This window comes from Grammomys surdaster, unplaced genomic scaffold (assembly GCF_004785775.1).
Source record: "Grammomys surdaster isolate TR1022 unplaced genomic scaffold, NIH_TR_1.0 126546, whole genome shotgun sequence".
NCBI classification, from domain to species: Eukaryota; Metazoa; Chordata; class Mammalia; order Rodentia; family Muridae; genus Grammomys; species Grammomys surdaster.
The window spans coordinates 10365412-10372839 of NW_021621338.1; the positions used below are offsets into that span (position 1 = coordinate 10365412).

The window sequence follows — 7428 nt, forward strand, 5'->3', positions numbered from 1 at the left end:
TACCCCAAAAGATAAAACTCATACTTGGCACTATTATCAGCCTAGGAACTTATGATCATAGATAATACCTTGAATGAATATATATATATGTGTGTGTGTGTGTGTGTGTGCGCGAGCGCGCGTGTGTGTGTGTATAGCAGATTTTTGGGGGAAATTTTGTGCAATGTATTTTGATCATTTCAAGGCCCCAGCTTTTCTCAGATTTACTACTTTTCACTAATATTTTAACTTTATTTCTATTACAAATACATCAAGTCCAGTTTCTAGTCCAAATATGCTTGGATGTGTGGCCTTCCTGGTAAGCACAATCAATTTATCAGGGCCTACTATCTTAGAGAAAACTGACCCTCCCACTCTTGGAACCGCATGTTTCAGGTCTTTGACTACTAGAATTTGGTCTGACTTGAACACACACAAGGTTGGTCATTTGCATACTGCCATGACTACTGTGAATTTATATGTCCTTTATCATGTACCCAAGATAGTTTCCTATAGTGGTCATCTACCACTTCTGCTCTTTACATTCTTTCCTCTATCTTCCACAATGATCCCTGAGCCTTAGGAGGAAGGGGTATGATACAGATAAACTTTTTAGGCCTGAACAGTCTACATTCTCTTATTCCATGTACCTTGGTGAGTTGTGGGTCTCAGTCTTAATCACAATTTATTGCAAGTAGAAACTTCTCATATGAGAATTGAAAGATGTATGATAAGTATTTAGAAGTCAGTTAAATACCATGTCCATTTAAGAGAAAAAGACGATCATGTTCTTCTGAAGGGTTTATTACCTATGATCATAAGTTCCTAAGCTGATAATAGTGCCAAGTATGAGTTTTATCTTTGGGGGTAGTTTAATATAAAGATAAAAATTCTTAGTAAAATACTTGCAAAGCAAATTCAAGAACACTGCAAAAAAAAATATCCACCATGATCAAGTCAGCTTCATCCTGAGATATAGAGAAAGACTAGCATACATAAATCAATAAATGTGTGTTCTACCATATCACGTTTATATGTTTTATTTCCATGTCCTTAATATTAAGATTCTTTAAATTCCAAATTTTAAATGTCACGTGTTACATTATTGACTGTACATGCCTGGATTTTAAAAATTTTACCTAAAGCTTTTCTTTGGTTTTATACATGAAATTATGTATTTACATGGTGACATCTATATATTTGGTACTGAATATATCTTCAAGCAAGTGTCATGTCATTGTATATGTATAGATACAAAGATTCCATTTCATAAGTCAATATTTTCTCAATTGATGTATTAATTAATGGAATAGCCATGTGTCTCTTCTCAATACAATGCTTTTCTTACATTTATAAAGAATAAAACTACTGTTGTATCTATCCAGATAATTCTAAAAAAAATGTTCATTTTCTGTTTAAAAAAATCCTATTTTATATTCTAAGTAGATTAGGTAAAACATGCTCATGAAATATAAAAAGACACATTCAAGAAGTTAGTGGACAGCCTAAGAACATAGTCCTTACTTCACCTACTTAGATAATATCCATAGCAGAATATGTCAATTGCACTCAGAGTTGCCTATTATTTTTATATAGGGATTTTATTATAGTTAGTTTAGTTTCCAACAATTACACTGGATATCACACAATCACCTATAACTCCAGTACTAGGGGATTCAAGTCTCTTTTTACCTCTAGAGACAATATGAATACAGAAACACCTACACATACATAAACATATAAGTAAATCTTTATAAAAATCTACATAAATGGAGGAGGTGGGGAAATAACTTGATGAAGTGTTTAACACACAACCGTTAGGAACTAGGTTTGGTCCTCAGAACTTATGCATAACTGCTAGGCATGAAGACATATGCTTATAATTAAGTACTGGGGATGCAGAGACAGACATATTTGGAGCTAACTGATCCAAGCTGTATTGCTTAAGGTTTTATTGCTGTGAATGGATACCATGACCAATGCAACTCTTATATGGACAACATTTAACTGGGGAGTGGCTTACATGTTCAAAGGTTTAATCCATTATCATCAAGGCAGGAAGCTGGCCGATTCCAGGAAGGCATAGTGCAGGAGGAGCTGAGAGTTCTACATCTTCATCTGAAGACTGCTAGAAGACTGGCTTCCAGGGAACTAGAACAAGGGTTTTAAAACCCATGCCCATAGTGACTCACCTACTCCAACAAGGCTATACCTTCTCCAATAAGGCTACACCTCCTAATATTACAACTCCCTGGGCCAAGCATATGTAAACCATTGCACAAGCTAATTGACCTAAACTGATAAGATTAGCCTATTTGGTTAGCTCTAGGCAAAATGAAAAATGCTGGATCAAAAAAGAAAGCTGTTAGCAGCTGAGAAAGACTTCCAAGTTTGACTGCTCTCTGGCCTTCAAAATAATGAATACACACACGGACGTGCACATGTATCCCTTTAACTTGAAAGTTTATATCGCTGTGATGAAACACCACGAGGGGGTTTCCAGCCCTGTGGGGCTAGCAGCAGTGTCAGTGGAGCTCCCAGGGACTGGACCACCAACCTACTGCTTCTATGAGGGTGCTCCCTTACCTACCTACCCACTCCTGCCTCACCACCCTAGCATTCCCCTACACTGGGACATTGAACCCCACAGGACCAAGAGCTTCTCTTCCCCAGATGTCCAACAAGGCCATCCTCTGCCACATATGTGGCTGGAGCTATGGATCCCTCCATGTGTACTCTTTGGTTAGTGCTTTAGTCCCTGGGAGCTCTGGGGGATCTGGTTGGTTGATATGTTGTTCTTCTTATGGGGTTGCAAACCCTTCAGCTTCTTCCACTAACTCGTCCATTGGTGTCCCTGTGCTCAGTCTGATGTTTCGCTGCAAGCATCAACATCTGTATCATTAAGGATCTGGCAGAACCTCTCAGAAGACATCCATATCAGGCTCCTGTCAGGAAATACTTCTTGCCGTCAGCAATAGTGACTGGGCTTGGTGGTTACATATGGGATGGATCCCCAGATGGGACAGTCTCTGGATGGCATTTCCTTCAGTCTCTGCTCCACTCTTTGTCTCTGTATTTTCTTTAGACAGAAGCAATCCTGGGTTAAATATTTGAGTAGGGTATGTGGCCCTATCCCTCAACCAGGGCCGTGCCAAACCTCTGGAAATGGCCTCTACAGGTTCTCAATCCTCTTTATTGGGTATTTCAGATAATGTCACCCTACTTGGGTCCTCGGAACCTCTTGCTTTCCTGGAGTCTGGGACTTTCTGTTAGCTATCCCCAGTTCCCCATTCCCCATTGCTACATACCTATGTTCAATTTCCCGACCCTCTGTACTTCTCCCCTGCCTCCTCTCACTCCTGATCCCACACCCCCTCCCATTTTTCCTCTTCCCATCCACTCTTCCTCCTAAGTTTCTCCCACTCTCTACCTCCAATGATTATTTTGTTCCCTCTTCTAAGTAGGACTAAATCATCTACACTTTGGTCTTCTTTCTTCTTGAGATTCATATGTTCTGCAAGTTGTGTCATAGGTATTCTGAGCTTTTTTCCTAATATCCAGTTATCAGGAAGTCTTAGCAGGACAGGAACCTGGAGGCAGGAGCTGATGCAGCAGTCATGGAATGGTGCTTCTTTCTGGCTTACTCCTCATGGCTTTGCTCAGTGTGCTTTCTTATAGAACATCAGACCACCAGCCCAGGGAAGATGCCATCCACAGTGGACTATGCCTTCCCCTTCAATCACAAATTAAGAAAGTGACATACACCTGGGTCTTTCATTGTTGTTGTTGTTGCTGCTGCTATAATTACATTCCAGCCACAGTTTCTCTTCCATTTACTCCTCTCAATATCCTACCACTCCTCTCTCCCAGACCCATTCATTTCCTACAGAAAAGAGCACACATCCTAGGAATATCAAGGTTGGATGAGGCAAACCAGTGGGAGGAAAGGGTCTCAATAGCAGGCAAAAGAGTCAGAGAGAGAGACCCTGCTCCCACTGTTAGGAATTCCGTAAGAATCACAAACTACACAACCATATACAAAGAACCTACCTCAGACACATACAGATGCTGTGATTATTACTTCAGTCTCTGTGAGCTCCTATGAGCCCTGCTTAGTTGATTCTGTGGAACATGGCCTCCAGCTGGATCTTATGGAGGCATTTTCTCAATTGAGGTTTCCTCCTTTCAGATGACTTTAGCTTGGATCAAGTTGCTATAAAACTAGCCAGGAGACCTCTTCACACATACCCATTAACATATACACATGCACACATACACACAAAATACTGCAAACACATCTAGATATAATGGCAGGTAAAAATAATATAGTTTCAAATATAGTTGGAAGATAAAAAGGCTATTTATGTTTTGAATGTGATAAAAATGATCAACACCATTAAAGAAAATCAATGACTTGATTTTAGTTTTATGAAAGTTAAGAATCACTCACATTGCAAAAGCAGCATTAATACAACAAAAGAGAACCTGGCAATGTGAAAGAAGGTAATTAGGGTCAACATACTGGTAAAAGTATAGGCTAAACAGATAAGGGTTTTCTGACATGAATAGAAACATAATTAAACCAATTAACAAAAATAAGAGATAAAGTATTATAACAAGTCCTTAACATTTTCAGCACAGTGTGTACATACATATAAAACATATTCAAATCATTTTAAATTAGGGTTTAATAAGTGTAAGCCCAAATGAATACATATCTAAGCATTTCTAAATGATTAAAATGCAAAAACTCAAAAAGTAATTTCTGGTGTGACTATATAAACTGTTACAAATAGGTCAACAAATTGTCTCAACAGACATAGATGATTGCCTTAAAGACTGATTATCTGAGTTCAATTATCAGAACCCACATAGTGGAAGGACTACGCCAAGTTTCCTCAGACTTCCACATGAGCCATGGAAGCCATCAATGTATATACACACAACTAAATAAATAAACAAATAAATAATACAAATAAATGTAACTGATTTAAAAAAGAACTGCATATACTGTTGGTTTATATGAATAATGAATATTAAAATATCCTATGATCTATGAGTTCAGGTCCCACAGAGGTAGGACCTGTGTGTTTGTGTATGTGTGTGTGTGTGTGTGTGTATGCTTTATGTTTTCTCTGAAATTATATCACCATCAATCAAAGATGATTGTGTGGTGTTGATGGTGCTGGTAAGATGACTCAGAACTTAAGGCAAACACTGCCTTGCATGACCACCTGAGTTGGATCCCTGGACTCACATGGTTAAAAGAGAGAAACAAATCCTGCAAGATTTCCTCTGATTTCCACATATCTACTGAGGCATTCCTAAACCTACATACTAAATACATAAATATAATAAAACATTAAAAATAAATATTAATATTAAAAATAAAATACGAAAAATAAATAAGAATGCATGTATCCTTTACACAATGAAATACAATACATCTGTAAAAGAGGAAGTATAGAAAAATTGTGAGAAAATGAACACAATGAAATAAATCAGGAACAAAAGAAAATTTCAATATATAGTATATTATATAATATAAATATCTAATACTTTATATATAGTATGGATAATTATAATATATTATAATATATATAAGGTATATGATATATAATATATGATATCATTATATTTATATATACATATATATAAAATTTTTGAAGCAAGTACATTTTATATATATATGGTTTTTGAAGCAAGTATAATAGCCATCGTCCTAGAAATCTTTTTTTTTTTATAGGAGCCATGATCTTTTATTGGGGGAGGGTTCATCAATCCTTCTTGGCCGCCGCCTTCCTCATGGCTGCCAACACGTTGCTCAGCTCCTCCCGCTTTCTCTTGGCGCGGATGTGCATGCCCACCCTCTTCTTGATGAACTTGAGTGAGCTCTTGTCCTTGGACACTTTGAGCAACTCCATGGCGCGGTGCTTGTAGGGCGCAAAGCCACAGATCTCCCGGATCATGTCCCGCACGAACTTGGTGTGCTTGGTGAGGTGCCCGCAGCGCCGGCTGTGTATCGGCTTGCTGACGTTCTTCGTCACCTTGTGGCCCTTGTTGAGGCCCACGGCCATAGAGTAACGCAGGGCCATAGCTGCTGCTCTCCGATGGCGGCCAGGACAGGACCGTGCTAGAAATCTTAATTGTGCTTATTCTTGAGTCATTAACTAGGAAGGGATACACCTGATTTTCTGAGACAGTGGCCACAATCTTCTTAGGTATCTTAACTAGTTTTATTCTCAAGATAAGAGCCTGAAACAAAAACCGGGATGTCAAAGCATATCTGAGAGATGATCACTTCAAGTACAAGTAAAACAAACAAACAGAAAAATGTGGAAGAAAGAAAACTTAGGAAAGCTTGCCTTAACAGGCTGAGCCCATGATAGGTGGTGAGGGCTCAATCCTGCTTTTTAGAACTCCTTGAGGTCCATGTAGAATGAGTATTGGAATTTCTGTATGGGTAGGTTGTGGTGTCTAGAACCACATTCTCTTACTGTGCTTGAGAACTGGCCTATGGGTGTTAATTTCTCATTGTCTCCATCAACTAGATTCCATGGTACCAGGAAAGCACCAGAATGCATAATTCTAGAAAAGCAATAACCTTAGAGGTCTAATGCTGAAAGCAAACCAGCAAGAATTTAAAAGCAGCACAGTCTGATGGATGTTTCAACACCAGAGGCCTGGAATTCTCACCAAAGAGCTCAGGTTTTCCAGAATAGGAAAGGCTGCTAGATGTGTAGTTTCTCCTATGCTTGTGAACATGATGATCCATTGGGGTGTCTTAGCTTTTTGAGTTTCACCCAAATACTTAATTAGTCTAGCATTACACGTTCATGGTTCTGATGATGCAATGATGAACCAAGACACCAAAGGTAAGTGTAGATGTGCATCTAATTAAGAGTGACAGAAGGAGGTAGAAACTCAACAACATCACAGGTCCGCGAGTGTCTAAAAGACTTCAGTAAGGCCTTGCAGGGACACCTAAAGGAGAATCGTATTTCAATAAGAAGCAGTGAAATGAGACAGGTGTAAATGCAAGGTGTGGGCTGCATGGTGTAGTTAGCATAGGACACAGTTGAGTAAGAACAAGCTCTGTGTGCAGTGTTAGGTAGCCTGGAGCAGGGAAATAATCTGATACAGTGATGAGCCATCTGATGCATTGTTAGGATCAGATTTTTTTCCTATAGACAAAGAGGAATCCAGAAAGTTATTAAATCATGGCATGAACAATTGGTTTAGTAAACAATTGGTAGGATATCAGACTACAGAAATGAGGTCTGTGGAGAAGCTATTGAAGATAAAGACATTAGGATTGTTTGGATAATGTCTCTATAAATATTTAAATTTCATCATTAAGTATGTATTGTAGCCCAGGACAGTACATAACAAGCTAGTCAAAGTAATAAGCACTTTTGGAATTCCACAATAGTCTACGAAAAGCCAAAG

General features: G+C 38.6%; 1 pseudogene; it reads right to left on the reverse strand.

Moving 5' to 3' along the window:
• Positions 1-5722: 5722 nt before the first annotated feature.
• LOC114615070 lies at positions 5723-6074 on the reverse strand (annotated as a pseudogene).
• Positions 6075-7428: the final 1354 nt, after the last annotated feature.